This window comes from Cherax quadricarinatus, chromosome 91 (genome assembly GCF_038502225.1).
Source record: "Cherax quadricarinatus isolate ZL_2023a chromosome 91, ASM3850222v1, whole genome shotgun sequence".
In the NCBI taxonomy this organism is placed as follows: Eukaryota; Metazoa; Arthropoda; class Malacostraca; order Decapoda; family Parastacidae; genus Cherax; species Cherax quadricarinatus.
In genome coordinates this window covers 10,578,842-10,597,183 of record NC_091382.1, presented here as the reverse complement: position 1 = coordinate 10,597,183, position 18,342 = coordinate 10,578,842, and the positions used below count along the sequence as shown (strand labels likewise).

The following is an 18,342-nucleotide window of genomic DNA, read 5'->3' as shown; positions in this document are numbered from 1 at the left end:
GGAAGGGTTGTTGAGGTGGTTCGGACATGTAGAGAGAATGGAGCGAAACAGAATGACTTCAAGAGTGTATCAGTCTGTAGTGGAAGGAAGGCGGGGTAGGGGTCGGCCTAGGAAGGGTTGGAGGGAGGGGGTAAAGGAGGTTTTGTGTGCGAGGGGCTTGGACTTCCAGCAGGCATGCGTGAGCGTGTTTGATAGGAGTGAATGGAGACAAATGGTTTTTAATACTTGACGTGCTGTTGGAGTGTGAGCAAAGTAACATTTATGAAGGGATTCAGGGAAACTGGCAGGCCGGACTTGAGTCCTGGAGATGGGAAGTACAGTGCCTGCACTCTGAAGGAGGGGTGTTAATGTTGCAGTTTAAAAACTGTAGTGTAAAGCACCCTTCTGGCAAGACAGTGATGGAGTGAATGATGGTGAAAGTTTTTCTTTTTCGGGCCACCCTGCCTTGGTGGGAATCGGCCAGTGTGATTAAAAAAAAAAAAATATTGTTATAAGTTATTTATGTTAGTTCTTATTTTATACGTTTTAAGTGAACAAATGTAAGGTGTTGTGACGTCTAGTTCAAGTGGCATTTATCTTGCACTGGGGAAAAGGGGAAGTGTAAAGTAAATATGAATGGATCATAACGAAACGTCATAGAATGTATGTACACAGTATTTAGAAGACGGGAAGGATTGTGAGGATTGTCAATATATGTATTAATTCTTATGTAAATTTCATGGAATTCAGCGTAATAGCAATGTACACCTATTAGTCGGATGATAAATATAATTGATATTTTTATGCTTATTGTAATATAATTTTGACTGATGAAATGTATAATCTGGTATTTATTTTTAGAGAAAAGTGATAAAAATCGTAGGTGATGGGGGATATTTTGTGTCAGCACAAAGATGAATCAGCAGTATTTAGAAAATGGAAAAATTATATTTTTCTGTGGCAGAGTCGATAAGGGGTCCTTATATTCTTTTATTTTATTGTATTCTAATGTATTTTTAAATTCAATGACTGATGGTGGTTATGAGTGGTGACGGCAGACATAGTTACTAGGCATGTGGGGGGATGAAGTGTCAGCGGGAGTGTATTAAACCCACCACCGTGCACGATATTGATTGTTATTATGAGGTATATGAGGGTTAAGGTGTGGATTAGTTTCAATGGTGGATGTGTGCTATCATGTTCAGACATTCCTTTTATTATAGTCAGCCTTTTAGATGGCTGGATTGTGTTTATACATGTTGTCAATGATGTCCTTAATGCTCTTATAAATGTATGAGAGATTTGTTAATAAGTATACTAAGGTGAAAGTGGTATGTTTTCAAGGGGAGGGGGGAGTGTAAACATTACTAGGTAGTATTATCGTTTATTATAAGACCAACTTTTCACGTGAAGCACAGTACATAAAAGCAGTGTTTGATTGGAGTGCAGCAGCCAATTCTGATATTATATAAGTGCTTCTCCGGTATTTGTGTAGTCACTGCAGATTGTTTCACTGCCTGTATCTTGCTACATATTCATTATGTACCCATATATTTTGTACCTGAGTTTTAAATAAAATATAAAAAAAAAAATGGTAGATATACGCAAATGGTGGAGTGGCAGAGGATTAATAGAGTGTGAGGACATGTTGCGTCTCTTGTTGAAGTTGAAAAATGTTCAAAGGATTAGGGCTGGGCAGTTGGTGCGGAGATGTCATAGGGAAATTGTGCAGGGGCTGTCTGTTTTTTCGCTGTGTAACGGGGGGGAAATATGGGACGGTTTTTGTAAGCAGGATGGGTTTGGTAAGGGATGCGAATTGTTTAAGTTGTGGTCTGGAAGAAACTGCGTTTCATGCGGTTTATTTTTGTGAAACATTGGAAGAAGTTCGTACGTGGATGGGTAGGGTTTTAGGGTTTCTCAGTGGGAGAAGTATCTCGACTCTACGCGCCTTAACCTTGGAAGTTAGCGGAGTGTCAAGGGAGGTAAGAAGGGCAATACTGTACGTGGTGGTTGACTTCCTATATATCTCATGGGGTATGAGGGAAACCGAGGGAGTAGTTAGGGTTAGGGCGATTGCAGCGGGTATTTATAGAACAGCTTGTAGGAACAGACTCCTTTACGGTGGGAAGTGGGGTATCGTCTTTCCTGCAAGCTATAGGAGTCTTACAGTACAGTGGTTGCTGCAACTGAGAGGTGGGTAAGGCAGCGAGGGGCTGGACTCATCCCGTGGTAACACCCTAAGGTATGTTAGGATATTTAGGGTGGAAGCGGGAGTTACCGAGTTGCGTGCTTGTAGTTATGGTAAGTTACGTGTGCTTGAAGGTGTATGGATGTGATGCGATGTGCGACTGAGATGTTGATTTTTTCTTTCTGGACATTACGTCTAGCAAGACGGACAAAACGCTTTTGTTCGGTAAATGCTTTTTCCTTTTGTGAAACTGGACCAGTTCCCGGCCATGGCCGAGTTCGTATTTTTTTTGCTAATGTTTTTTGGTGACGTAGCGAAGTCCATGTGGGTCTTTCCCAGCGTCATCGTAGGTATTGTCCCTGACAAGTAGTACACAGTCGTCGTGCTGACGTCAGCATCATCAGTATAGTGTTTTAATTGCCTTTTTAGGGGTTAATTTTAAGCATCCTAATTGGTGTGCAAGATTGTCTTTTGGGTCTCCTTTTGTAAAACGACCATCCTATGAGATTTGTCGTTAATTTTCTGAAGGATGACACAATGTTTCAACTACTTACGATTTTATCATGTTTAGTAGTTACCTCTAGACTCCTATTTAAAGTTTTCAATGGATTTGATAATAGGTAGCATGTGTATGGTGTGAAGGGGAACAGTATTTCGACAGGGGGGAGGGGGCGGTAGGTTGAAGTAATCCTACATTCAACCTTATGGCCCATAAATATATGGGTGTTAATACTGATCGCACGTGGGAGTTAGGAACTTACAACTGATTCCCTTATGGTTTAGCGCTTCCTTTTGATTATAATAATTACACTTGATTCCATGTCATAAACATGTATCTACCTCTTGGACTGTAAACTGAAAATTTTTGTATTACTCGTGGAGTAATTATGATTCCTGTACCTGTTCTCTTGTCACATGAAGTTTTTAAACATATATATATATATAAAAAAATACAACTGATTGCCATACGAGGTAACATTTCGATGTTCACTAGTAGTAGTAGTAGTAGTAGTGGTAGTAGTAGTAGTAGTAGTAGTTAGTGACAAAAGTAATACAATATGGTAGAGCAATTAATTCGTACATGAGTAAAAGGATACAAAAGCTATTACTTGGGTAACATAAAAATAGGTTGGACAAATAGAGAAGCCCAATTAGTGATCAATGAAACTAATTTCCGCAGACGCAAGTGCCTCGAATCAGCACTGATCGCTGTTTCAAATACAGTTAAACAAAACAACTGCAGCTTCACCATCTCCGAAGTCTTGATAAATTAGACACATGTGCAACTCTTGGGTATCTTTATTGAGGAAACGTTTCACCACACAGTGGCTTCATCAGTCCATACGTAGGAGAAACTTGAAGAACAGGAGGAGAATTCTTCTCTTGCCTAATTCTTGGGCACGACCTACTTCCATATTGAACAAATGTGACACGACCTATGACTGCTGCACCTCTCCTACCATACGGTTTATAAGCTGCTTCTCCGCTGATATGCCGTATTCTATTCAAGATTGATGGACTGAACACATCGACTCAAGGTTGAGGGACTGATTACCTCATTCTCCTCCTGTTCTTCAAGTTTCTCCTACGTATGGACTGATGAAGCCACTGTGTGGCGAAACGTTTCCTCAATAAAGATACCCAAGAGTTGCACATGTGTCTAATTTATCAACATGTCGGTTCTCTGAACCATTCTTCTACAAATCTCTGAAGTCTTAGCAAGAATCCTCCTGAAAACAGTAAACCCTGCCATCACATAGTCTCTCCTGTTATACTACACAAAGCACATTACAGAGAGTGAACACTGAAACAAGCTGCCTCATTCCAGTCTACATTTGTCCAACCTATTTTTATGTTACCCAAGTAATAGCTTTTGTATCCTTTTACTCATGTACGAATTAATTGCTCTACCATATTGTATTACTTTTGTCACTACCACTACTACTACTACTACTACCACCACTACCACTAGTGAACATCGAAATGGTACCTCACTAGTATTGCACCTCACTCTGAGCCTTTATATACCCTCTGTGTCCATGTATTGTTTATAATGGCTTGATAAAGCTCCTGGAGAGCGAAACGTTGCCACAATAAATGTCACATTAGTTGCACTTGTGTCCTTTTACTTTACAACTTTGAGAAATTTAAAATAAATGGTTTAGATATAATAACTAATTATAATCATAATCATTTAAGCAATATAATTTTAACGGGATCTACGGCACTAGCGGATTAGGGAACAATCAGGTGTAACTATGTCGACCAATCACAGCTCCTTATCAGCCTTATTATGGCTATTACATTATATATCTGGGCATTTCCAGATACCCTTTCACTTCCTCTATTAAGTCATTGTGAATTTTGGTCAATAATATTTCTATTGGCCCCGATGACCCACGATTAACACAACTCATTAGTGCAAAATAGATACTATCGCCATATTCCGGCTTCCTCATACGTCACTAAACGCTTTATTTTATATACATACGTTTATTTAAATTCCAGGTGGGTAGTACATTTTGTGTATATGTATCTGTGTCAGTAGCGTACCTGACCCGTGTCAGTAGCGTACCTGACCTGCGTCAGTAGCGTAACTGACCTGCGTCAGTAGCGTACCTTACCTGTGTCAGTAGCGTACATGACCTGTGTCAGTAGCGTACCTGACCTGTGTCAGTAGCGTACCTGACCTGTGTCAGTAGCGTACCTGACCTGTGTCAGTAGCGTACCTGACCTGTGTCAGTAACGTACCTGACCTGTGTCAGTAACGTACCTGACCTGTGTCAGTAACGTACCTAATCCACGTAAATGCGCTAAATACTACAGATTCCTAATTCTGGAAAACGTGACTACTAGAGTAAAATAAATACTTACCTTACCGGTGGTGTGTTAACTGTCCCACGATGACCTCTTCCGTTTACCTACAAGAAAACAATAACATATATTAATAAACGGTCTCAGGAGCCTCCGCCTACAGGAGGTAACCTCTCTTATACCCTTCATTCGCTGCCTGACTACGGTGGAGTGCGGTTGTGCCCAGCACACCCTCTGCTGTTTTTCAGGCGAGCTACCACAGTACATCAACAACCATTGAGTAGTGTGGACGTGCGCTGCTCATTTTGGGATATCAAAATGGCTGAACATACAGTACGGAGAGTAAATACTATCTGCATAGAGCTGGTTCGTGGTACGTTAAGTGGAGATACGATGAACGTACTTCTCCCTAACATCATCAGGGACACATATGGTATCCCCAACGAGGAATTATATGGCGTCGCTCTTAATGGTTTGTCAAGAATCTTCGTGAAATTTCTGAGAGCCGGCTTCTACACAAGAATTGTCGAGCAGTACCAGGAACAACGCATGAGTGTGAATTCAGCGATGGATGTTGTGTTACATGATGTTTCTAAGTACTACACATGGGTGAAGGTACGGAATGTACCCTTCGAGGCTACGGCGTATGGACTACAGGAGTTTTTTCGCAGTTATGGGACAGTGCATTCTGCAACCATGGGGGTATGGAGGGATGGTCCGTATGAAGGAATGCCGGAAGGTTCTTACACCCTTAAAATGTCTTTAACAAGGCCTATACCATCCTATGTAACGATGACCGGTTGTAGAACACAGGTTTATGTGTACTATGCGGGTCAGAGAAAAACATGTCGTCTGTGCAGCTCTTATGAGCACATGGCAGCCCAGTGTCCTAGGAGGCAGGCTCCTCGAATTCTGGAAACGCCGATTGTGATTCAACAGTCGTGTGATTTGGTGCCTGGCTCTGTTGCCTCTGGAGGCCGGAGGCCTGATCTCTGGAGCAAGGAGGTCGACCGGGAGGTGGCGGAGGAGGAGACGTGTGTCACTATCCCAGGGGAGTCGGGGGAGTCGAAGGTGTTATCTGAGGAGTCTTTAGTCCAGGAAGCTTCGACTCAGGAGGGTTTACTGGCAGATGTCATCAAGGATTTTTTGGATGGGGATGAGCCCGGTGTAGAAGGTGTCCTCAGTTTATGTGAAGTTGGAGAGCTGGAGGGACAACAAATTGTGGAGAAAGACTTGAGTAAGAAAAGGCTGGAGTGTGTGGTGGCCGTGGAGGTACACCAGGAGGATTCGTCTGAGGGTGAGATGTGTGTAAGTGGAAGTTCTAGAAAAAGAACTGCGGCATCAGAGATAGACGAGGTTATTACCCCGGGGCAGAGGCCGGGGAAGAAGTCATGGGCAGCGGTTGTGGAGCCGATGCCACATAGTGCTAGAGGTGCGCCTGAGTTGCACAGTGGGAGAGGGAGGGGGGAGGTGACTGCACAGGATAACTCGAGTGGTAAGGGAATACGTAATGTGAAAAGTGCAGCGAGTAAATCCCAGCGGCATAGGGGAAAGCCGCCACTTCTATAATTTTCAGAAGTGTCACGCTTAATGTCAATGGACTTAAGACTGAGGTTAAGAAAGTTTGGTTGGAGTGGTTTTTACGGCGGTTTGATGTAGATATTTGCTTTTTGCAAGAGCATAATCATAGGGCTGGTTGTGTGTTGCGGTTAAAAGGATATCGGATGTATGTTACCAGTGGTTTGCAATTGAAAGGTGGGGTAGCAGTGGCGATAAAGGAGACCAGCCCCTTGCGTGTCATCGGCTGGGAAGAGGGGGGGGGGTGGGAGGGTCGTGAGGGTGGATGGTGTCTGGGGTGAGAGTCGAGCTAGTTTTGTAGGAGTTTACATGCCAGCAACTAGCAATACCAGGGTAAAAGTAGATTTTGTCAGAGAGGTATTGCTGTATCACTTGAGAGGTTTGCCTGCTATAACAGTAATAGGTGGTGATTGGAATTGTGTGATTAGGAGTGGTGATGTCGAACCGAGAGGGGCGGGTTGTGTGCTGAGTGTGCTGAGGGATGTATTGCGAGATATTGGGGTTGTTGATGTGGTGGGGAGGGGGGGATACCTAGTGGAGCACACGTTCGTCCGTAGGGGATATGAAGCGCGATTGGACAGAATTTATATTAAGCAGGGTATAGATGTTGTGAGGGTGCAAACCTTCGATGTGGGGTTTTCGGATCACAGGGCGGTAATAGCAGATTTGATGTGGGATGGAGTGGTGCGTATTTATTCTGGGTACTGGAAATTAAATGTAAGGCTTCTTAAGGAGGAGGAGGAGGGGCCTTTTTTCAGTGATTGGTGGTTGCCTTTTTGGGAGGCTAGGGACAGGGAGATAGATCTGTTAGATTGGTGGGAAATGCAGGCAAAACCGGGAATAGCGAATTTTTTTAAGGTTAGGGGACGGGAAGAGGCGAGGTGGCGTTTTGGGTTGCAAAATTATCTGGAGGGACAGTTGCAAGATTGTTATGTTGGGGGAGGTGGTAGGAGGGATGACATGGACAGTCTGCGGAGCAGGATCGCTGAAATACACAATGATAGGTTTGATGCAATTAGGGTTAGGGCGGGGTTAGAGGATGTATTGTGGGGTGATAAGCCGTCTGGGTTTGTTTTACGTAAATTTAGGGACCGACAGAGTGTAACCACCATTCTACAATTGGAGACAAGCCCTGGGGTGGGAGGGTATCCAGTGGGTCGAGTCCTATCCAATACTGAAAGTATGAGTCTCTATGCTGATAGTTGGTTTAGGGAGAAATGGAGTTGGAGGGAGGGGGGTTCCTGGGAGGGTATTTTTGAAGGGGGGTTCCATAGCATTTTAAGTGAGCAGGATAGAGTGGGGTTGGAGGTTGGTATAAGTGAGGTTGAGGTGGAAGAGGCAGTTTTCGGGATGAGTACCGGGAAAACACCAGGGATAGACGGTATACCAAATGATTTTTATAGAGCACATTGGGGGTGTATTAGGCAGTGCTTTGTTAGGCTATTGGATCATATGTTAACTAGTGGGAAGTTGGGCACATCGCAAAGTACGGGTGTCATAGTTTTGGTGCCAAAGAAGAGGGGGGGTAGAGAGTTGAGTGCTTACCGAGCAATATCTTTGATGTGTGCAGATTACAAGGTTTTTGCGAAAATTTTGGGTAATAGACTGAAGAAGGTCATGGGGTCGGTGATACATGGGGGACAATTTGGTATCCCGGGGAGGAGTATGCGGGTAGGTCATGGACGTATTCGGGATTTCCTTGAGGGTAGTAGTAAGGGAGGTATTCTAGGTCTGGATTGGGAGAAAGCTTATGATTATGTGGATAGGGACTTTTTGTTTGAGAGTATGGTGAGAATGGGTTTTGGAGGGAGGGTGGTTGGATGGGTGAGGACATTGTATGAGAATGCATCGATGAGAGTACAGGTAAATGGTAGGTTGGGTAGTTCAGTAAGCATGGGGAGGGGTTTAAGGCAGGGGTGTCCACTCTCCCAAATACTCTTTGCATGTATGCAGAATCCTTTCTATGTTCTGGTTGATGGTGGGATGGGAAGGATGGGGGAGAGAGGTGGATTTTGTGGGAATATTGTTGGTTATGTAGATGATACAACTGTTTTACTTAATGAGATAGAAGATTTAAGTAAAGTGGGAAGGGTAATTGAGATTTTTGGGAATGCTACTGGGATGAGAGTTAATAAGCAGAAATCACGGTTGTTGGAGGTAGGCAATTGGGTAGGAGGGACCTTGGGGGAGGAGTTTGGATGGATAACTGTAGATAGGCTAAAGATTTGTGGGATTTTGTATTTAGCAGATGTACAGGAGAGCAGGAGGGTTAATTCAGAAATGGTAATGGACAGAGCTTTGAGTAGGCTCAGGAGTCTAAGGGCCGGGGATGTAACCTTGCATCAAAGGGTTGTGGTGGTAAATACGCTGATTTATAGTAAGGTGTGGGGAGTGGCGGAAATTTACCCCTTAAGAAGTCAGGATATTATGGAATTACAAAGAAGAGCCTTAAGGTATGTGTGGGGTTTTGGGAGGGCGTGGTTGGGTAAAGATGTGGTAATGACTGCGGTAAGACAGGGAGGATTGGGATTGATGGCATTAGGGTCTAGGGTGAAGGCGCTATATGTGAAGCAGAGGTATATTCGGGCAGCGGGGGAAAGGGGTCTTCGGGTGGGGGAGGTGATGGGGGATATCCGCAAATGGTGGGGTGGCAGGGACTTAGTGGAGTGTGAAGATATGTTGCGGTTTATGTTAAAGGTACGCAATGTTAAAAAACTCAAGGTAAAACGGTTAGTGGGTGTGGGTCGTCGTCAGGAATCAATGCAAGGGATGGCAGTGTATCCCACATATGATTGGAGAGTGATATGGGTGGAATTTAGTAAATTAAGAATACCGGCAAGAGCGAGGGAATTAGTTTATAGATTTCTTATGGGGACGTTAGCATCGAAAGAGGTGCTAAGACGAATGGGTTTTGTGAGAGAGGCATCATGCGGTTTTTGTGGGGAAGTTGAAACGGCTTTTCATGTAGTATATTTTTGTTCTGCTTTGGAGGTGGTAAGATTGTGGTTGAAGAGGGTTTTCTTTTTATTGGGGGGGGGGACAGATATCAACCCTCAGGGCTTTAATGTTAGATATGGGAGGGGTACCCAAAGAGGTGGGGAGGGCTATCAGATACGTAATAGTTGATTACTTGCATGTTTCTTGGGGGATGAGGGAGGTGGAGGGAAACATTAGGATAAAAGCGTTGGCGGCGTGTTTTTATAGGACAGCATGTAGGAACAAACAATTATATGGGGGAAGGTGGGTAATTAGTTTTCCGGAGGGATATCGTGAGCTTACTGTTGAACGTCTACTCCGTTTGGTGACGGGGTGAGAGGCAAGGGGTTGGTCTCTTCAGTGGTGTGTCCTCTTGGAGTGATTGGAAGCCTGATGAGGAAGGTTGATTGGTTTGCAAGGTGGTAGATGTGGGTAAAGTTTTTTTTGGGTTTTTTTTTTTTTTTTTTTTTTTTTTTTTTTTTTTTTGCAGGGAGCCGTCGGGGGCTCCGGGGTATGTAGACCTTTATGAATTTTGTAAAATCACAGAGTCAAAAGTAGTATGTGATTTTCTGTTTTTTCTCTTATTGTTATAAGAACCATTTTATATAGGGGGTTTATATTTATATGTATATTGTGAGGATATGTTTTATACATTCGAATCTGATGTTAGATTTATCCTTGTCATATGTCTCTTTTTTATCGTATTGAATGGGTACAAAATGACCTATGTACCAAAATATAAAAGTATTTGATGGGGTTTATATATACCCTTCATTTGACTGGAAGGTCATATTATATATTGAGTGTTAATCGGTAACATTAATTTTGTGTGTGTGTAGGTGTGTTTGTGGGAACCAATGTCTTAGGTATAGTTCTATCATTGGATGTAATATTTTTTTAGTTTATTTGGTGAAAAGTCATTTAGTGCTTTATTTCTATGTATGATCCAGTTTGTTCTGTACGAACAAATGCACATACACGTATGTGTGTATAAGCATGCATGCGTATATATGTATATATATATATATGTATATATATATATATATATATATATATATATATATATATATATATATATATATATATATATATAGGACTCATTCCTACATGTTTTATAATGACTCCGACTGTTTGTTTGGAAGTCGGTTGGTTGGGTTATTTTAGTAGAATTTGTTATATCAATGTGTTACAATGTTTTTTGTGTGTACCTGACATTGTCTGCCACTTCTGTTTTGGATGTTATGTATTTAGTTTGTCTAGTTTTTTTTTTAGTGATAAGTCTTTTTTGTTTGTTTGTTTGTTTGTTCTAGTATAATCCAGTCTGTGCTGTAAGAACATATGTGCACATACATGTATGTGTATATGTGCATGTGTATGTATATACATATATACATGATTATAGGACTTATTCCTACATGTTTTATGACTCCGACGTTCTGTTTTGTAGTCGGTATGTTTTTTTTTTTTTTTTTTTTTTTTTCCGTAAACGGGTTGGGTTTCTTACGGTAGAATTTCGTTATATCAATATGTTAAAATGTTTTTTTTTTTTTTTTTTTTTGTTTATTGTGTGTGTACTGACATTGTCTGTCACGGTTTTGGATTTGCTAATTGTCGACTTGTATCATGTGTATGTTGTTTTTAAATAAAATATAAAAAAAAAAAAACAAAGGATTTATGAGCACTGGTCACACCAGCACTGGTCACACCAGCACTGGTCACACCAGCAGTGGTCACACCACCACTGGTCACACCACCACTGGTCACACCAGCAGTGGTCACACCACCACTGGTCACACCAGCACTGGTCACACCACCACTGGTCACACCAGCAGTGGTCACACCACCACTGGTCACACCAGCAGTGGTCACACCAGCAGTGGTCACACCAGCAGTGGTCACACCAGCACTGGTCACACCAGCACTGGTCACACCAGCAGTGGTCACACCAGCAGTGGTCACACCACCACTGGTCACACCAGCAGTGGTCACACCACCACTGGTCGTCACACCAGCAGTGGTCACACCAGCAGTGGTCACACCAGCAGTGGTCACACCAGCAGTGGTCACACCACCACTGGTCACACCACCACTGGTCACACCAGCACTGGTCACACCAGCACTGGTCACCAGCACTGGTCACACCAGCACTGGTCACCAGCACTGGTCACACCAGCACTGGTCACCAGCACTGGTCACACCAGCAGTGGTCACACCACCACTGGTCACACCACCACTGGTCACACCACCACTGGTCACGCCACCACTGGTCACGCCACCACTGGTCACGCCACCACTGGTCACGCCAGCACTGGTCACACCAGCACTGGTCACGCCACCACTGGTCACACCAGCACTGGTCACGCCAGCACTGGTCACGCCACCACTGGTCACGCCACCACTGGTCACGCCACCACTGGTCACGCCACCACTGGTCACACCACCACTGGTCACACCACCACTGGTCACACCACCACTGGTCACACCACCACTGGTCACACCACCACTGGTCACACCACCACTGGTCACACCAGCACTGGTCACGCCACCACTGGTCACACCACCACTGGTCACACCACCACTGGTCACACCACCACTGGTCACGCCACCACTGGTCACACTAGCATTGGTCACACCAGCACTGGTCACGCCACCACTGGTCACGCCACCACTGGTCACGCCACCACTGGTCACGCCACCACTGGTCACGCCACCACTGGCCACACCACCACTGGTCACACTAGCATTGATCACGCCACCACTGGTCACGCCACCACTGGTCACACCAGCACTGGTCACGCCACCACTGGTCACACCAGCACTGGTCACGCCACCACTGGTCACACTAGCATTGGTCACGCCACCACTGGTCACGCCACCACTGGTCACACCAGCACTGGTCACGCCACCACTGGTCACGCCACCACTGGTCACACCAGCACTGGTCACGCCAGCATTGGTCACACTAGCATTGGTCACGCCAGCATTGGTCACGCCAGCACTAGTCACACTAGCATTGGTCACGCCAGCATTGGTCACACTAGCATTGGTCACACTAGCATTGGTCACACTAGCATTGGTCACACCAGCATTTGTCACGCCAGCACTGCTCACACTAGCACTTCTCACACCAGCACTTCTCACACCAGCACTTCTCACACCAGCACTTCTCACACCAGCACTTCTCACACCAGCACTTCTCACACCAGCACTTCTCACACCAGCACTTCTCACACCAGCACTTCTCAAACCAGCATTTCTCACACCAGCACTTCTCACACTAGCACTTCTCACACCAGCACTTCTCACACTAGCACTTCTCACACCAGCACTTCTCACACCAGCACTTCTCACACCAGCACTTCTCACACCAGCACTTCTCACACCAGCACTTCTCACACCAGCACTTCTCACACTAGCACTTCTCACACTAGCACTGCTCACACTAGCACTGCTCACACCAGCACTTCTCACACCAGCACTTCTCACACTAGCACTTCTCACACCAGCACTTCTCACACCAGCACTTCTCACACCAGCACTTCTCACACCAGCACTTCTCACACCAGCACTTCTCACACCAGCACTTCTCACACCAGCACTTCTCACACTAGCACTTCTCACACCAGCACTTCTCACACTAGCACTTCTCACACTAGCACTTCTCACACCAGCACTTCTCACACCAGCACTTCTCACACCAGCACTTCTCACACTAGCACTTCTCACACCAGCACTTCACACCAGCACTTCTCACACCAGCACTTCTCACACTAGCACTTCTCACACCAGCACTTCTCACACTAGCACTTCTCACACCAGCACTTCTCACACTAGCACTTCTCACACATTAGTTTCATCAACATCTTACATTTACACTTACCTAGGTAGAGTTATGTGCTCCCAGTTGTATATCAAGTGTTTATACACGCTCTGTACAATATTTTCTGAGTCATAAACTGTCCCTGGTTGGCTGGTGGAGTAGGTGTGGAGTTTATCAACTACTGAAGTGTCAGTGGAGCTACAGCCACTCACGACCACTGGTCAGATTATTATTATTATAATCAAAAAGAAGCGCTAAGCCACAAGGACTATACAGCGCTGCACCACTGGTCAGAGATGCAGTACATTATCCACTAAATGCTAATTCAATTATGCTTTCAGTGTATATACACAGCTATACTTTTCAGTATATATAATACACATATATATACGCACACTTCTCGATGTTTATAACCATGCTGGTTTATATAGATTAGTGCAGCGTAGTAACCCTCCTGCAGTGTATGGGGACACCAGACGCACTAAGGGGTGTCAAGTTCCACTCTCAGCTCCGAAGCTCTGAAATGCTGTTTGAACCTTGATACTAGTCGTTTATTAGCAATATTTGTTTTTTTAAATTCTATTTGAAACAGTACAGAACAGGAAAAGTAAAATACAAGACCTATCCGGCAACATTATTATTATTATTATAATCAAAAAGAAGCGCTAAGCCACAAGGGCTATACAGCTTATCCGGCAACAGATGTAAAACTTCAATTGATCAATAGTCCACCCCACACAACCCCGTGTGGGCACCCCCTCCATCCTTATCCACCTCCTATTCTAAATCAAACAGGTTTGCCACAGCAACCTGCATCAATTACAGACATGCTGACATATATACATCAATATTACAGTTGTCTTGCTCGTCCAACACTGTGTATTACACAAGACTGCTTGAACAGTGTACTAACACCAGTCATGGCTTAGATATATATATCAAAATAATCAATACATCACCACAAACTGAAATACATTTAGCATATATAAATAATTCCCTGTAGGTAAGGACACCTATCACTAAAATTCTCCCCAGCACTAACGTGTGAGAAGCCTCACCCCCCCCCCTCCCCGCTCCTTTGCGCTACTCACTCAAACCTATCCTCAACCTAATATACAAATACAAAGAAAATTAAAACATCTTATCTCATTGATACACTACATATTTTTATAGTGTGAATACATAGGTATAATATACAATTCACTCAATCCACACAGACCCCACCCCATAATGTTACAATATAACATAATAGTCCAAATTTCATACACACACCAGCGGCATAATCCTGTACTGGGCACATGCCCTGCCCTCAAGGCGCACGCGAACTGGCGCCCCAAGACACACACGCCATTAACCAGCGCTGCCGGTTATTGGCGGCTAAGGTTTCCTCCCTCGCTGCCCCACTACTACTTTTGCAATCGCACCTGGGCCCTGGGGACCTTATCAGCACCAACAACCGCCTCCTGCTTCTCGACTGCCACGGACACGAGCTCCGGACTGGCCGACGGCACAGTCGTGGAGACCACATCTGTACACGGGAACATGGTATGCAAAACCTGGTCCTCCCCAAAATCCTGTTGTAGCACCTGCGATGCAGGCAACTCAGGAGACGTCAGCTCCATTTCTGTCTCCACCACAGGCTCCTCAGTTTCTTCACTCCAAAGGCGACCATGCCCACCATCTCCTTGTCTATGTGTGGGAGCCTCCTGCCCATCGCCCCTCAAGGAAGGTTACTTGATGTTGGTGAGGGGCTCATGATTTAGGGAATTGGATCTGTGCTCCAGTTCCCCGAATTAATCCTGAATGCCTTCCACATCCCCCCCAGGCACTGTATAATCCTCCGGGTTTAGCGCTTCCCCTTGATTATAATAATAATCCTGCCCAACGTCATTTGTTGCTTCGCCGGCCGGCCTCCCGGCCTGCCCTCGCTGCCCACACGCTGCCGCCATATGATCATAGGCTCCACAGAGGCGGCACGTCCGTCGTTGGCCAGCATACGACACCATGACCTGCGTGCGGAAGTCATTAAGGTACACATACGACGGTATGGCCTGGCGAAGAGACATCTTAAGGGTAAACGTGCCTTCGGGGAGACCAGCTTACTCCCCAGCCTCCCACTTGCCGTGTTTTGCCATGTGTACCACTCCGTATCTGCTGAAAACACTGCGGAGATCCATTGCATCGGCCTTGAAGAGCACGTTGCGCAGTTTCACCCACGTGTATTGTCGTGAGACATCCACCATACACACACGCACTGCAGGGAACACATCTACGCAGATATCTTGGAATTGCTCAACCAGCTCCTCATATACTGGCCCCTTGAGTAGTTTCACAAATATCCGGTAGGTGCCATTTAAAGCCACACCGTGCAAATCCTTGGTCTCAATACTGTAAGTGTCACGGATAATCTTGGGTAGCAAAATCCTGTGCATTCTCAGGCGTAATGCCCCCCCCCCCTTCCCGAATAAGCTTTATACCAACGGTGTTCACCCGCCTCCACACGCTAAATGCCATGATGTCACTGGATAGCTTGCTAGACTGTCAGGAGAGAGGAGCGAGGCACGTCCACACTCCCTGGCAGCTAGGTCGCCTTTATTAGCAATATTAGTCACGTCGAGTTCTATTCAGGATTCATTCATACATGGAACATGACTGCAGTACAACATGCTATATGAGGGGCGCTTTAAGATTAAGATATATCATTAATATAAGACATGATTTTTTAAAAGGGTGGACTGGTAAGCCAGTGGAAAGCCTCGGTCACATAACCGAAAGTTACAGTGGCGTCGGCAGCGGTATATGACCGTGGTGGGTTTAGCGTTTAGTTTTGATGATAATAATGCAGTGGCGGGTCAGGAAACACTTGTCCAATTTCCTGAGTAATCGTACCTAACCTAACCTATGAGTAAGACCTATGTTAGGTTGTCGTTCTGGAAAAAATTATAAAAATTGCGACAATTGCTGTAAATTTCATTTTCTTATTGCCCAAGATCATTTTTTTAAGTTTCCTATCCCCTCAAGGAAGGTTCCTTGATGTTGGTGAGGGGCTCATGATTTAGGGAATTTGATCTGTGCTCCAGTTCCCCGAATTAAGCCTGAATGCCTTCCACATCCCCCCCAGGCGCTGTATAATCCTCCGGGTTTAGCGCTTCCCCTTTACCTGGAGTTTACCTGGAGAGAGTTCCGGGGGTCAACGCCCCCGCGGCCCGGTCTGTGACCAGGCCTCCTTAGGTCAGTCTCCCAGGATGCGACCCACACCAGTCCACTAACACCCAGGTACCCATTTTACTGATGGGGAACATAGACAACAGGTTGAAAGAAACACGTCCAATGTTTCTACTCTGGCTGGGAATCGAACCCAGGCCCTCACCGTGTGAAGCGAGAGCGTTAACCACCAGGCCACCAGAGCCTGTCCTTGATTATAATAATAATTCAGTTTCCTAATTATGAATAAACTTACACTATATTTTTACGTATGATTAAGTGACTGTAAAAGTGTTTCTTCTTATTAAATGTTACTCGACCTCGGTGGGAGAATGTTAAAAAAACTAATGCTGGAAGTTACGTTGGAAAGAATAATGAAAATATGTTACAATTCCACGTGGAAAATTAATAATTATAATTGAGACTGCGATACTGTCATTGCATTGACTCACGAAAACGTAGTGACACGATTGCAAACAAACCATACCACGGGTGGGGTTAGAACCCGCCTGGAGTGAAAGCTCCCGCTTCACACACGGAGGGCTCGGGTTCGATTCCCGGCGGGTGGAAACATTTCGACGCGTTTCCTTACACCTGTTGTCCTGTTCACCTAGCAGCAAATAGGTACCTGGGTGTTAGTCGACTGGTGTGGGTGGCATCCTGGGGGATAAGATTGAGGACCACAATGGAAATAAGTTAGACAGTCCTCGATGACGCACTGACTTTCTTGGGTTATCCTGGGCGACTAACCCTCCGGGGTTAAAAATCCGAACGAAATCTTATCACAAAGTCTCAAAAACTTGCATTTGTGGTCACAGTGGTGCCTATTCTAACCTTCCTATGGTGTAGAAATATGCCTAGTTGAAGGAATCTTAAAGAAGCCAGCTGGCCCAGTGGCTAGGGCGTCGGTCTGGAGTTTTGAGACTCTGTGATCGAGGGTTCTAACCCCACCCGTGGTATGGTTTGTCACTGCACTGTGCTGAATTGTTTTGCGTGTGATACACCATAGTTTAAATATTTGGTGAGAATATACAGGATATATTCGCATAGGCGTGTCTATATATACACTCTGAGAATTAATTATAATCTCTGTTTTAGGTTTAAGTAGCTTTTGACTGATGGAAAAAAAAATGTCTTAATTATTGACCCTCGTGTGGACGATACTTCGTAAATTTCATTAACCATCCAACACAAAAAAAATGTTTGTCTGGTTTATGACCCTAGTTAGGCTGATAAGCTTAAACACAAGGAACATTATTTTGTATCACTAGGATATATACACCGAGATTTGTATGCCTCTCAGTGTATATACTCAGAGATTGTTTTAATTCTTATTTTAGGAATTAGTGCTGTTGGTGAACAGGCTTTACGCAGCCTAAAAACATTTTCGTGTATTCGGTAAATTAATCCCTATTAAAGAATTAACCAATAATATACACAGAGAGGTGTATGTCCTCCAGTGTATATACTTGAGTTTATTGAAATCCCTGTTTTAGGGATGAACGTATTTTTGACAAGTGAACAGTTTCCTTGTGACCGATAGTCTTTAACCCTTAAAATGTCCAAACGTAGATCTACATTTTTACCGCTAGCGCTCCAAACGTAGATCTACGTTTGTACCGCTAGCGCCCCAAACGTAGATCTACGTTTGTACCGCTAGCGCCCCAAACGTAGATCTACGTTTGGACAGTGGAAGGGTTAAACTACATTTACACCAGTGTTTTCAGTGTCATCTCTTGGGCTGCTGAACTTTGTTTATCTACTGTTCACGGGCCTCTTCAGA

The 18,342-nt window shown here is 44.6% G+C and overlaps 1 long non-coding RNA gene across 1 annotated transcript in view; it reads right to left on the bottom strand.

Moving 5' to 3' along the window:
* LOC138855366 (uncharacterized) overlaps positions 1-13,818 on the bottom strand; it is a 134,705-nt gene extending 120,887 nt beyond the window's left edge. The window contains exons 1-2 of the long non-coding RNA XR_011394595.1: positions 13,416-13,818; positions 5,042-5,088 (exon numbers count right to left, since the gene is read on the bottom strand). This is a non-coding gene — a long non-coding RNA (uncharacterized lncRNA). The remainder of the gene's footprint in view (positions 1-5,041; positions 5,089-13,415) is intronic.
* Positions 13,819-18,342: the final 4,524 nt, after the last annotated feature.